At 40.5% G+C, this 15,388-nt stretch overlaps 1 protein-coding gene across 1 annotated transcript in view; it reads right to left on the bottom strand.

Moving 5' to 3' along the window:
* Positions 1-15,388, bottom strand: part of PCSK2 (proprotein convertase subtilisin/kexin type 2) — a 113,227-nt gene that overhangs the window by 69,435 nt on the left and 28,404 nt on the right. The gene's annotated exons all lie outside the window — the stretch shown is intronic.

Raw genomic sequence — 15,388 nt, 5'->3', positions numbered from 1 at the left:
CAACCCCCCCCCCCCCTTGGATTATTTCATCCTTCCAATATAACAGTCAATTGGACTGATAAATATTTTGTGCTGTCTGCAAAAGGTTTCCTGCAACAATAAATGGACCTGGGAGTGTTGCCGGTGCTTTTTCCAGCTCTTCCCAAAACATATCATGTGGGCCTTCTTATAAATCAATAAACATTTTCAGACCAAGGGCCACATTCTATATTGTGGGGGCCACGCGGCAGAGGCAAGAGTGGTGAATTTGACCTTTGTACATTAGGCTAGCTTCTACAGACACATCCTTCCCCATCCTACATCCAGGCAGAAAAAGGCATTGTCTGAGTTTAATTTCAGCCAGGCAAGACAGATAGAGATGTCTAGAGAGCCACATTTGACCCAATGGACTGATGTTCCATACACTTATTCAGGGTTTTAGACATGGTGCCTTTTCCAAAACCCTGCCTGGAGATATTGAGGATTGAACCTGGGGTATTCTGTGTGCAAAGTAGATGCTTTGACACTGGGCTTTGGCCCTTTGCCACCTGTTGTTATCATGAGATAAAATAGCTTGGGTTCTCCTCCCCTGCTTCTGGCCACACAAGCAAATCGAAGAAGCAAGACTCAGGGGTGCCAACTTGAATAAAATATTGTGGAGACTCAGGTAAGCCCCACCCTGCATAATGACACAGAGCACACACACCATTTGAATGTGAATGCCCATCAGCTTTGTAGGGGCCCATCACATACACAGCCCAACAAGACAACAACAAGAATCCGCCGATGCATACGAATCAATCTAGCTAACCTGATCCAAAAATACACAGACACACACACCCCACTCACACACAAAAACAAGTCTCACTGCAGCCAACCAACGACAACCAACCACGTCCTAGGCCAACCCCCCAACCTCTCTCGCCACCAAGGAAATACAACAAGCGAATAGTAAGAGAACGCATACAAGTGATGCTGACACAAAAGCCCACACATAAACTAAGTAGAAGAATAGAAACTTTGCCACCCCACCTCACCATTCCCCCCCTCTTTTCTTCCTAACCTAACACTGTATTCAACACTAATGCCTCACAACAAATGAAACTGATCTGTAGAAAACACAACTTGAAGGAAGAGACAATGCATGTATTTTTGTAAACAAAGAAATCTTTAATAAAAATATTTTTTTAATTGTAGGCCCCCCAAAAAATATTTCATTGTTGGGGCCAAAGCCCCCAGGGCCCCTCAGAGTTTGCTCCTATGGCAAGATTAGAGTCCCATTCTCATCCAAATTAGCTTTAGTTCCAGAACGTGTGTGTGTGTGTGTGTGTGTGTGCGCACGCGCGCACACACACACACACACACACACAGGACTAGAGCTGAACTGAAGTTGCATTGTGTTTTGTTTATTTGAAGATTAGAGGAGGGGTGCTGGATGAAGCAGAAGTAGAATATAATTTGTATGTGGAGGTGGGAGGCATTCTATATAATTTCAGAGGGCAGGCACTAACCTGGGCAAAGAACAAGAACCGTTTGCAAAGCACTTCCCAGAGTTAAAAAGATAGGAAGAACTGGGTCAAATGTATGTTGGAAATGTAGGGAAAAAGAAGGCACCTTTTATCGTATGTGATGGACATGTAAGGTAGTAAAAGAATTTTGGGGAACCATTTATAATGAGTTGAAAACAATGTCTAAAATAACTTTTTTCTCAAAACCCCGAAGCTTTTCTTTTGGGAATTTTAGGTGCTGAAATCCCAAGGGAGCAGGAAAGACAATTTTTGTATGCGGCCACGGCTTTGCGGCTGTTATTGGCCCAGAGATGGAAAGAAGATAAAGTCCTTACCAGAAAAGAATGGCAGATTAAGTTGATGGACTATGCCAAATTGGCAAAAATGACCGGAAGAATCAGAAATCAGGAAGACCAGAATTTTAATAAGGAATGGGGGGGGATTTTATTTTTTCTTATAAACCACTGTAAACAGTTAAAACTGTTAGTAGGACTGGGATAACACTTGTAGTTTAATGGTAAATTTTGGACATAATGGAGATGTAAAAGATTTGGATTATCATAAAAGATGCAGGAGAAAATGATTAGCAAAAGGACCCACAAAGGGGAGGAGGGAAGTTCAGGAGATTTTTTGGAATCTTGTTTTTCTGTTGTATATTGGATATGTGATTGATCTGAAAACCAAACAATTTAAAAAAAAGAAAGATAGGAAGCTGCCTTCTCCCAAGTCAGGCAACCATTGGGCCCATCTATGCCAGTATTGTCTACACTGGCTGGCAGGCCTCCCTGGATATGTCGGGGATCGAATATGGGACCTTCTGCCTGCAAGCCAGATGCCTTACCATAGAGCTACAGTCTTTCCCCATAACTGCTACATAGAACATTTTCTTAGCAATCCTATCTACAGTATATCCATCCTCCCCATAATATAGGTGTGGGTTGACTTGAAAGAATAATGGCTTGCCTAAGGCTCCCTAATGAATCATGGCACAAGTTATGGCTTTAAGCTAGAGGGCTTGCTGGCTCATAGCTCTGCTCTGTCCGTTACCCACTTCAGATACTTCCATCTCCTAGGCAGAGATTCCATGTTTCATCTCCTTAAATTTATAATCAAAGCGTGTGAAAATCTATGAAAACAGTCCCCAACGCCCCAATTATTAACACTTGTCTTGGTGCATCTGCGTGGAATGAGGTTTTTTTCTTTTAAAAAAAAAATCCCTGCAAAAACATAGCAGAATCATCACTGTGAGTTTCATCTGCCACAGCATTCAGTATGTTACATCCAGATCAGAGCCCTTGTTTTCTGGTAGGGCAAATCACTGGGTCAGGCTGTTCACTCGTGTTGGTTGTAGAAGAACAAGGGAGGAAATAAAGAGTTAGCCCTCTGCTCAAAAGGGATAGGGTGGGAGGGACCCAGCGACTCTTCGGCAGAACACTGCAGTGTTATATAACACCCCAGCCAAATAGTTATCAGCTGCCTTATTTTGCGACAAGACCTGTAGCATCCAGATATAATTATACCTGGGGATACTCAGTCCCCAAGCGACTTCAGGTTTGATATCGTCTGCACATACCTTTCTTGCCATTGCAGAAAAGTAGCGTGAATCAAATGCCCAGAGACTAAGTATTTAGGTCAGGTCCACAACATTTCAAATTCAGATTGTGGCTGCAGTTCGAGGGGTTTTATTTCCCTCTTTTGTTCTCCCATCAGCTTCATGACAATGCTAAGCAGAAATAAGTCACACACTGACTAATGCATTCCTGTTCCATGCAAAAGGAAGGTAAACATTAAATATTGAGATTCGGAGCAGCACAAACAAAAACACTTTGCATGTTGATTGTATGGGTGTAAAGTTAAGACTGTGCTGTTAAGCTTTCCCACACTAGTCAGTGCACCTGACAACAAAATAATCTCTATGGTGCTTACTAGCAATAATTACTCGATCCAGAGCTTAATTGTGGTTTATTTTGAATTTCTGACTATTTTAGGGCCTGAGCTTGAAATGAAACCAGGGCATATGTACGGCAACTGTAACCATATACTAAATGTATTTTTTTTTTCCCTTAACCATGCCGACTCTCAGATATGATCAAATGTGAAATACTTATCACCACATATTGTCAAAAGCTGTTTGAGGCCTGCAGGGGCAGCGCAGAGTCTGTTGGGGACCAACCTGAGCCACACTTAGCTCTTCTATACTAGTGAAAGCTTTGAAGCAATCCCAGATCACTATCGGCAATGTTGTCAGAGCTCACCCTCCCAGACCTTGAACCTGATGTTTCTTCAGTCAAGGAGCTGGTGAAGCAAGACCTTCCAGTAGATCTCCCTCCTGCCAATTATCCCGAGAAGCCACCAGACTTGGGTGGAATCTATACACATATAAAATATGTTCTGAAAATGCAAAGCGTTTTTTAAAAATTACATTGAATTTTCCATAAGGCTCACCATCACCATCTAGTGTCACATTGCATACTGCACTTAAAACACACAACGTTTGATTTGCAGCCGTATAGCTGAGTCCCTGGACTCTCCTGGCTTGGGACTGGGGGATCCACACACAAATTGTCTGGGTTCCTGGCCAGCTTTCAGACACCCCTCGCCTCTTTCAGGGCTGCAGGAGCAGAGGAGATGATGAACCAGGCAGGAACTTTAGAGCAACTGCCAAAATGCCCGGCTAGCTACTTGTGGGACTACTCAGGAAAAAGGAAAAGCACCTGGGAACACCTGCTGAGATAGGGTTTAACTGAGAGCCAGGAAGGGGTGGAGCCTCCAGCTGAAGCAACAGCTCTTATGCAAGCTCTAGGGCAGGGGTCAGCAAACGTTTTCAGCAGGGGGCTGGTCCACTGCCCCCCAGACCTTGTGGGGGGGCTGACTATATTTTGAAAAAATAATAATGAACTAATTCCTATGCCCACAAATAACCCAGGGATGCATTTTAAATAAAAGGACATATTATACTCATGTAAAAACACACTGATTTTTGGACCGTCCGCAGGCCAGATTTAGAAGGAGATTTGGTCGGATCTGGCCCCCGGGCCTTAGTTTGCCGACCCATTCTCTAGTGGAAGAACCCTGCCAGAACCTCACATCTCCTTCCCAAAGTCCATGCCTCTCTTACCCAGCTTTGGGGGGCAGCTCAAGGCCTGGGGGGGTGTCAAATTTTGGCTTTGCACAGGGCACTATATTACCAAGGTGTGCCCCTGGAGCTCATCTCCCTTTCTTTTCTGACATGTATATTTCATAACAGACCCAATGTGTTGCAACTGTAGAGGAATCTCCACTTTCTACACATTGAGAACCCGACCAAAAAACGTCGCAGGCAGGCCACCATCGCCCTAAGTGCAGGGAAAATAAATGCTATTTGCAGAGGGAAATTTGGCGATAAGGGCCCGAACCACAGTTCTCAAAGACTACAGATGGAACATGTCGCTAACAGAAAAGGTACCTAAGAGAAAGGGGGAAAATAAACAAAACACCACAGAAACGGAGGCTCAGATACACAGCACTGCAGTGGCAGCAAAATGACACAACTTTCCCTATGAATGCATTGCGGACTGTCGACATAACAAATATGACAACAAAACAAGTTTTGATTTGATCAGTAGGCTAGCAGTAAACATTATACCACGCCGCAAAGCAAGGCTTTCTGATCTATAGGCAAGCAAGACTGTTCTGCACATAGCTTGGCTCCCTCACCCTTATTCAATATTGATTTCAATTACTTTACTGCTTAATTCTCTCTTTTTAGGGTTGCCCCAGTGTACAATTTGTGCCGCTATTCAGCACTAGGTGGAAATGAGCTCCAAGTCACGCCTGCCTGTGATCACCGTGAGATGAGCCGTCCTAGCGAGATCTGTCTTTGGTTATAGTTTGGACCTGATTCTCGAAATGTACCTTTTAAAATACAAAAACAAAACAAGACCCTGACATGGAGGGGGGGTAAATAAAACTAATGATCCGGGGAAGCAGCAATTGTTTGCTAAGTATGGCTGTGTTTTCATCAGAAGTCACCATTATGGAAGTACAAACCTGTGCATTTTAGGATAAAATGGATATAAATCTTTCGTGGTAAAATGCATGCATAAATGCATATTTTGTATTTTAAAAGCATTAAATATAGCACGAACTTTCATCTGTGTTTTGGGGGGAGATGCAAGTGGCACTGTGGTCTAAACCAATAAGCCTCTTGGGCTTGCCGATCAGAAGGTTGGCGGTTCAAATCCCCGTGAGGGGGTGAGCTCCTGTTGCTCTGTCCCAGCTCCTGCCAACCTAGCAGTTTGAAAGCACACCAGTAGAAGTAGATAAATAGGTACCACTGTGGTGGGAAGGTAAATGGCATTTCCTTGTGCTCTGGTTTCCGTCACGGTGTCCCGTTGTGCCAGAAGCAGTTTAGTCATGCTGGCCACGTGACACAGAAAGCTGTCTGTGGACAAATGCTGGCTCCCTCGGCCTGAAAGTGAAATGAGCGGTGCAACCCCATAGTCGCCTTTGACTGGACTTAACTGTCTAAGGGTCCTTTACCTTTTACCTTTGCAGATTGATGCAAATAAGTTGTCAATAGATTGATCAGTCCATGCCTGAACTAGACATATACCTCCCAATGCACATAGATTCATGTGAACTGAAAAGTGGAAAAAACCAACGTTGCGGATTGCATGTACTGAGCCAATGCGTATTGGGATGTTTTGCATCGATCATCTCCTGAACCACTAAATTTCCAATGTGGAAGTCGATAGACACAATCCCAACACATGCACACAGATGCAGGCTTTCATCTGCACACACATGCAGAATGTCAGCATAAGGCTAGGAGGAATGGGAAAGCTGTTTATGAATAAACTGGCTTCGGCTTACTAAAAAGAGAATGATCTTCTGTGAGGCACAAAGAAGGACCATAGTTCAGTGGCAGAGTATCTGCTTTGCATGCAGAAGATCCCTGGTTCAATCCTCAGCATCTCCAGTTAGGTTCTGAAACCCCGAAAAACCATCGCCAGTCATTGTGTCGATAATGAATGGTCTGACCTGGCACAAGGCAGACTCCTATGTTCCGAAGGTCTTTCAAATTGACATTCAGTTCTCGGCTATTTCCAGGAAGATTGTGTTTTCTATCCACACACACCCCAAAATCATAAAAAAGCAATTTTAAACACATTTGCACATTGTTAACTTTTGTGTACGTATTGCAATCATGTAACAATACAAAACAGAGCGTGCCTCGGCAGGAGACTGTTTGCTAGCCATTCTAGCACAAAGAGTGTGTATTAAAAAACACCAGGTTTTTCCCATTTTACACTTAAGTACGGGTGGAGGGTTATTTGGGCAAAAACGTTTCTTTGCAATCAAATTGTAGCTCCTTTCCTATTGGCAAGAGTTTATGCTGAGTCACTTTAAACATCTCAAAGCACAGAAAAATAAGAAAATGACAAGAAGGTCTCTTGTTACTGGAATTCTTTAGCTTGATAATCCAAACTTGCTTGGCTATTTGTATATCCTGGTTATTCCCCATATGGATGCTTCATACACATGCAGAATCAGCCTGCTAACTATTGTTTCTACAACTATTTGAATTAAGCTCTCTATATTGGACAAACAGGCCAAACCCTACGCCAAAGGATAAATGGACATAAATCTGATATCAGGAATCACAAGACAGAGAAACCAGTAGGAGAACACTTCAATCTCCCAGGACATTCTATAAAAGATCTCAAAGTAGCTGTCGTAATACAAAGAAATTTCAGAAATAGACTGGAAAGAGAAGTGGCTGAATTGCAACTAATAACCAAACTTAAAACCATGGAGAAGCCTGGTCTGAACAAAGACATTGGATTCTTATCTCATTATACATGACAAAGCTATATTTAGCCATCTCACCCCTTGCCTTTCCCTGCAAGACTAATTGCAGCCGTTAAGAGTCGTCAACAGGTTTTCCACACCTATCAGCTGATCACCCATTCCCACCACCCTCCTGAGTAATACCCCTCCCCACTCCCTCACTATATTTAAGGATCTGGTGACATCTGTTTCAGTGTATCTGAAGAAGTGTGCATGCACTCGAAAGCTCATACCAAGAACAAACTCAGTTGGTCTCTAAGGTGCTACTGGAAAGAATTTTCTATTTTGCTTTGACTATGGCAGACCAACACGGCTACCCACCTGTATTTGAATTAAGTTCCAATTCATTTAGCAAAGGACAGATTCTGAATACACCCATCCACAACACACCCACCCACACAAATGTCACTCTCACTGGTCCTCCTAACATGCTACTCACAAGGAAAACCGAACAATGGAATTCAGTGTAGTCCTAAGTAGAGTAAATGCCTAAGAATAAGATCCACTTGCATAACAGAACTTTCCCCCCTGTCAGGAATGCGTGCAGGAGCCAGGCCCTGGGACCAGCAGGGCTTCGCAGGACTGGGGACCTCTTCAGCTTGTTCTGGAGAGGCAGGGCACGGCCCCACAGGTGAGGCTGCTTGGTAACTCACTGCACCTGGTGGCAAGAGCCGGCAGGGGATATAAGGCCAGCTTTTTCCTGCGGCTTTTTGTCACAGCAATGCATTCCCTGCCTTGCTGCGTGCAGCCTTGCTTCTTGACCGTGATTTCGTGCTTCTGGTGCCTTGACCCTCGGACTGTGACTTTGTGCTTCTTGTGTCTTGACCCTTGGACTGCGACTTCATGTTTCTTGACCCTCGGACTGCGACTTTGTGCTTCTTGCTCTTCAACCCTTGGACTGTGACTTCGTACCGCTTGCTGCTCGACCCTCAGACCCCTGCTCTTCAGACTCTCATTCCTGCCATCTTGCCCCTGGTCCTGACATGCCTTGCTGGGACTTGTTTGCTAACAGCCTGAACCGTGACACCCCCTCTGATGTGGGGATTCCCTCAACCATCCTGAGAAGATGTGTTTTACTGCAAATTTCCCCTAATATAATCTGTATGCAACTTTGGCCTAATACACACATTTTGACAACTTCTCCTACTGCTCATCTTTGTTTGTAATTTTCATGAGTGTATGCAATTTTTTAATGCACACCTTCAGGAGCGGCCTTTGGTAAAACTTTGTCATGTGGTGCTCTGTGCAAGGCCAAATTTTTCACTCACACTGCCCTAAATCCAGTGCTGCACCTTGCCCTGGTTTCTGTGTTTTTGGACACACAGCTTGGCTGGAGAACTAACTGCATTGCAAAATCCGTAGAAGTCCTAATTTCAAGTGACTGACTGTGTTTCAGTTCTTGCATTGTTTCCGAATGTGAGAGTCGGGTAGGTTCACCTCCCAATGTGAACTGAATGAGATTTCTCCCCCAGCCCTAGAGACATTAGATGTAGTGAGGGGCCACACAGCTCCATCAAGTTCCATTGGGCAAGGGAAGGTCTTTGGAACTGTAGCTTTTTAGTTATGTTACATTTTCAGGCAGAGCAGCCAGGTCTTTGTGGATTTCCTGGAAAAGAAATTTGGAGAAAAGGTGCAGGAGGAGGCACACCAGTAATGGACAAGCCAAGGAAGAAAATGAACAATTGATCTTGTAGCATACAGGATCAAATGGCCTGGAGCAAGAGAAAACCACTCTTGTTAAGAATCCTCTACGGAAGCTTGTGGTTCTTTGTGTATTTTGTTGTATTTTCATTTTCTCTAACTCCTCACAGGAATAGAAATGCCAGGTGATATTTAGCTCTTCACCTCCAATAATGGCTTTTGGTTATTGTAAAAGGAATAGAATTATCTTCTCCTGTCTAGTCCAATATTAAAGCTGTATAAATCAGTGCTATGCAGTCTCATTGTGCCTCACTGCTGGAGAAGTGCAATAGTGTGAATTTCTAGCCTTCATTTATTCCCTGTTTCAGCTTCGGCATTGATTATTAGTTTCTTTTTCTTTCCATGGAAGTATCATGTGTAAATTATGGATCCAGTTCCATCATGGCCCTACGGACCTTTTCTCTGCATGCATCATTTATTTTATGCTTTCTTCTTTTCCACGTAAATGTGTTGGAAGAAATGCAAGAGGAAAATTTCTAAGTCTCAAACTCAGAGATTCGACAAAGTCACTATTCCAGCTATTATATCCCTGACCTCAGAGATATTTCAGTCTGCTTCTGAAGAGGGGTAAAAAAAAACCCACCTGGTATAATTTTATATTTATTTTTCAATCTTGAAATTGTATATGTTATTGGGAAAGGATGCAGGCTTCATTAAAACATACCCTGTTGCTATCAAGCATACCTGCATTTAAGCCAATTTATCTGTGGCTTTCCTTTGTATGGAATTAATGAATTTAATTGACTGCCAGGGACTTAGGTTGGTAGAGCAGTTGGTTAGAGGCGATTCTAAATCTCATGTTTGTGGGTTCAAGCTCCCTGTTGGGCAAAAGATTGATTAGATGATCCTTGTGGTCCCTTCCAACTCTACAATTCTATGATTCTATGATTGTTCAAATTATACAATTCAAAGGAGAGAACTAGTCTGTGAGAACATATGCAGATCAAGCTACAGACATCAGAACTTATGCAATAAAGATCAGCTCTGGATCTTGAATGACCTAACATAAATAACCATATGTGAGAATATTTGGTCTCACCTGTGACTTTCCTTTTTCTGGGATTGATTAATTTAATTGTGCTCACATCAAATCTTTAAACAGATGACCAAGTGATAATGAAATAGTAAATTGTTACGGGGGAAAAAACAGGTATGTGAAAATAGAATCAATGGCTCCTGTTCGGGAGATTCTTTAAGGGACAAGTGCTATGCTGAGCTACCCTTCACAATTCACTCTCAATTCCTTTACACAAGTTCATTCCCAGGGAAAGAGAGTAGTGAGTCTTCAGATCTACTCTATGAAAGGTATTTTAGTATAAACCCAGTTCTCTTGACAACAGTGATCTTCCACATCCATGAGCATTCTGCCACAAATCACATTTTGTATCCATGAGGTGAACTCATGGAACAATTCATACACAGGAAAGTGTTTAATTGGAGTAGAAATTGGCTTACCAATGACCCTCAGAACCATCCTATTAAGGATTCCAAACCCATTAATGACCCATTCTGTCTATGAGTGACCCATTCTGACAATGGACATATCATGGAGTATCTTCTTGTTATTGGTAGCATTATGCAGCTTGAACCTTTGTAGAAATAATTACTTAAGACTGTCAAGATGGCCACAATTAAAGGGCAGTTTTCTTAGACCAAGATAGTCTGAGCCAATGTGGTGTTAGGCTGGAGAGATGCAAGTTCAATACCCCACTCAGCCATGAAACTCAGTGGATGACCGTTGACCATCTCCCAACAGAACCATCCTCGCAAGCTGGTTGTGGGGTTAAAATGGAGGAAAAGATAACCGTGAAAGTTGCCTTGAGCTCCTTGGAGGGGAAGGAAGGATATCAATGTCATAAACGAAAGAGGATATTTACATAGATGAAGTTGTTGTGGATCATGGAGCAGATTTCTTGAATTATTATTTTTTAGTTTTTTATTTATACCGATACTTTTCAAATTTATACATTTCATTGATGTTACAATCATTTTAACATTTCTAAACTTGACTTCCTTCCCCCTCTTTCTGCTGTTCCTTAAATTTATTTTTAATATTTTCTGCATATCCAAATTAACTTAATTTGCTCATTTATTCATCTACTTTAAATATATACTCTTATGAAACTTCAGGTTATTACAATAATTCTGCCAATGTTCTTATCTGTTTACAGTTTATTTGTAAATATTCAATAAACCATTTCCATTCTTTTATAATATTTTTTTTTTTTTTTTTTTATTTATTTTTACAATACCTAATCGTACACTCATCATACTGGGTATAAAAAATATAGATACAAAATCAAAAAGCAGAAAAAACAAAAACACAAACAACACAACAATAATGATATAACATAAGATACCAGCCATGAATAGCACCAGTAACAGCGTTAACGCATAACAACATATAAAGAATTATATAAAACGACTATTCTATTATTTTATACACACACACACACCCACCACCACCCCCACACCCACACCCACCAACATTACAATTCTTCTTTAATTCTTAACTTAAACATAAGTTATTAACCTTAACTAAACTTTAATTTCATACATAAAAAAACACACATATGCACACATACAGACTTCCTGTCTTTCCTGATAAGCATTCCTTTTCTGCTCTTGAAAGTACATAACATTTTCATTTATCCTTTATTCAATTCCAAAACCTTCTACAAAACCAAACACAGCTTCTTTTTCTGACTTAGTGTATTTTCCTCCAGGATCATTCAAAGGCCACCACGGACTTTATACCATTTTGGATGCCTTGCAGGTATTTTGTATATCTCTCCCATTTTTTCACAAATGCCTGTCTATTATTTCCTCTCAAGCTACTGGTTAGCTGGGCCATCTCGACATACTCTTGAAATTTATATTGCCATTCTTTTACTTTTGGTACGCACTCCCCTTTCCAGTTTAATGCTATCAGCGTTCTTGCAGCTGCCGCTCCATACAGAAAAATTTCTTTTGAGCTCTCTGGGATGTCATTCTCAATGATACTTAGGAGGAATGCCTCTGGTTTTTTAAGGAAAGATACTCCTAAAATTTTTTTAAGTTCTTCATATATTAGGTTCCAGAACTCCTTGATCTTTTTACAGGTCCACCACATGTGGTACATGTCTCCGTTGACTTCTCCACAACGCCAACAATTGTTAGCTAGATTTTTATACATTTTGGAGAGCCGTGACGGAGTCAGGTACCACCTATACTGCATTTTTAACATATTTTCTTTGATGCTGTAACATGCAGTGAACTTCATTGTTGTTTTCCACAGTTTTTCCCACTGATGTAACATTATGGGGTGGCCAATATCTTGAGCCCATCTGACCATGACTTCTTTTACTTCTTCTTCTTGAACCTTCCATTCTAAGAGGATTTGATACATCTTAGATATTATCTTAGTTTTAGAATTCAATATTTCCGTTTCAAATTTTGACGATTTTTCGGCGAATCCAATTTTTTTATCTTTTTTAAAAATTTCGTATAACTGATAATAGTCAAGCCAGCTCGTAAGGTGTTCTTTTATTTCCTCATAGTCTCTTAGGGCTATTTGGTTGTCCTTTTCTTTTAGTAGCTCGTTATACTTTAGCCAATTCCCTTTCATGTTCTTCTTCTTTAATACAATAGCCTCTTCAGGGGAAATCCATTTAGGAGTTTTGGATTCTAAAAGTCCTTTGTATCTTTCCCAGACTTTAAATAATGCATTTCTTATTATGTGCCCCCTAAAGCCTTTATGTACTCTTACTTTATCGTACTGTAAATAGGCATGCCAACCATAACGGTTGTCATGCCCTTCTAAGTCTAAGAGTTCCGTATTTTCCAATTGGCACCAGTCTTTGATCCAAGAGAGGCACGCAGCCTCATAATATAATCTGAAATCTGGGAGCCCAAATCCTCCTCTATTTTTGTGATCTATTAAAAGAGTATGTTTAATTCTTGGTCTGTTTCCAGCCCAGATAAATTTGGAAACTTCCTTTTGCCAGGCCTCAATGCAACTTATATTCCCTATAATAGGGATAGATTGAAAAAGGAACAGTAGCTTGGGTAGAATATTCATTTTAACCACTGAGATGCGTCCCCAAAAGGATAATTTCAGCTTGCTCCATGTTTCCATGTTCTTTTTGATGTCAGTCCATACTTTCACATAATTATCCTCATATAAATTTATGTTTTTTGTGGATATCCAAATTCCCAGGTATTTTATCTTTTGACATACTTTAATTTTTGTTAGTTTTTCAATTTCCTCTTTTTCTCCAGGTGACATGTTCTTAGCCAACAATTTGGTCTTACTTAAATTCAATTTAAATCCCGCAACTTTTCCAAATGATTTTATTATTTCCAACACTTTTATTAAACTTTCTTTAGGATCCTCAGTTATTATAATCAGATCATCGGCAAATGCCCGTAGTTTGTAAGTATTTTTTCCTAAGGTTACTCCCTTGATGGTCTTTTCATCTCTTAATTTCTTATTTAACACCTCCATGACCAAAATAAAGATAAGAGGCGAGAGAGGGCAACCCTGTCTGGTTCCCTTGTTTATTTCACAATCTTCTGTAATATTGCCATTAATTATAATTTTTGCCCTCTGCTTGGTATAAATAGCTTGAATACCTTTACTAATTTCTTCCCCAAATTTCATCCTTCTTAATAAAGCTGTCATAAATCTCCACGAAACATTGTCGAATGCCTTTTCGGCATCGACCGCCATTATTGTAGATGGTTTATCAATATGCAAGTCCAAATATTCCAAGATGTTAATTATGCTCCTAATGTTGTTCTGCATAAGGCGGCCGGGAAGAAACCCCGCTTGGTCTTTATGTATAATTTTTTGTAGAGCTTTTTCCATTCTTTTTGCCAATATATAAGCGTAGAGTTTGTAATCGTTATTAAGTAACGAAATGGGTCTAAAATTAGTTATTGCCAACATGTCCGCTCCAGGTTTCGGAATCAGTGTAATGAAACTTTCTTTCCAGGATTCGGGCAAATTACCTGTCTGCATAGTATTGTTCATAACTCTTTTCAAAGGCTCCGACAGGGTGTCCTCCAATTTTTTATAATAACTTGCTGGGAGCCCATCTGGTCCCGGCGTTTTCCCTACCTTAGCGTTCTTAATTGCCTGCTGTATCTCAAATATTGTAATTGGCTCATTCAACATCTTATTTTGATCTGGTGTGATTTCTGAAAGGTTGTTTTGATCCAAGTATTCCTTTATATCCTCTGGAGTTTCCTCTCCCTCTCTGTATAGATTTCTAAAAAAGTTAACAAAACTCTTTCCAATTTCTTTCGGATCCGTTATTATCTTATCCTCTATTTTGATTCTGTTTATTATTCTGTCACTCTGTTGTTTTTTTAATTTCCACGCCAACAGTCTTCCTGGTTTATTCGCAAATTCAAAATTCTTCTGCTTTAGCAATTTAATTTTCCATTCAATCTCTCCGTTCAATATCATTGCAAACTGCGATTGTAAGAGTTTAATATTTCTCTTAATGTCCTGGTCCTCTGGTTTTTTATAAAGTTCCTTTTCGTTTTTAAGAATCTCATTTAAGATTTCTTGTTTTCTTTTTTCCTTTTGTTTATTTCGTATTATGTTCTCTTTTATAAAAAAACCCCTAAGGACCGCCTTACCTGCGTCCCAGACCATTTTTATATCAGTACCTTTGTTTAGGTTTAACTCCCAAAATTCCTCCAATGTTTTTTTAGCTCTATTTAATATATTTTCATCATATAATAAGGTCTCATTTAATTTCCACCTTCTGTTTCCCTTGCCTTTTTCTTGTAGCCAAAGAAAGACTGCGTTGTGATCTGATATTGTTTTGGGTTGAATTTCAACCTTATTTATTTTTAATGTGAGATCTTTGGGTATCCAAATCCCATCTATTCTCCCTGCGGAGCAATTAGGATCTGAGAAATGAGTATATTCTCTCTCCAGAGGGTGTCTAACTCTCCATGCATCGTTTAGGTTATGAATATCGCAAATTCTGAAAAAAGGGGATGGCAACTTAGATTGCTTATTTCCTATGCTCTTTTTGGTTCTATCGAGTTCCGGGGTGGTCACCCCATTAAAATCTCCCAGCATTATGATCTTCTCTCCCACTAAGTCAATTAATTTCTTTTCTAATGAATCGTAGAATTTCCTCCTATTCGTATTTGGGGCATAAATTCCCACCACCTTAATTTTTTCTCCCTGCACGCATATTTCTATTATCACTATTCTTCCTTCCGAATCTTTATCAATCAACTTTGGTTCCAAATTCGATCTTGCATATACTACAATTCCTCTTTTTTTAACTTTATCTGAAGATATGAATTCCACCCCCAGTTTCTTATTTACCAGAATCCTTGCGTGGTTTTGCGTAACATGCGTT

Source organism: Lacerta agilis, chromosome 3 (genome assembly GCF_009819535.1).
Source record: "Lacerta agilis isolate rLacAgi1 chromosome 3, rLacAgi1.pri, whole genome shotgun sequence".
Taxonomy (NCBI): domain Eukaryota; kingdom Metazoa; phylum Chordata; class Lepidosauria; order Squamata; family Lacertidae; genus Lacerta; species Lacerta agilis.
The sequence above is the reverse complement of the archived record's forward strand: the minus strand, read 5'-3'. Positions and strand labels throughout refer to the sequence as shown.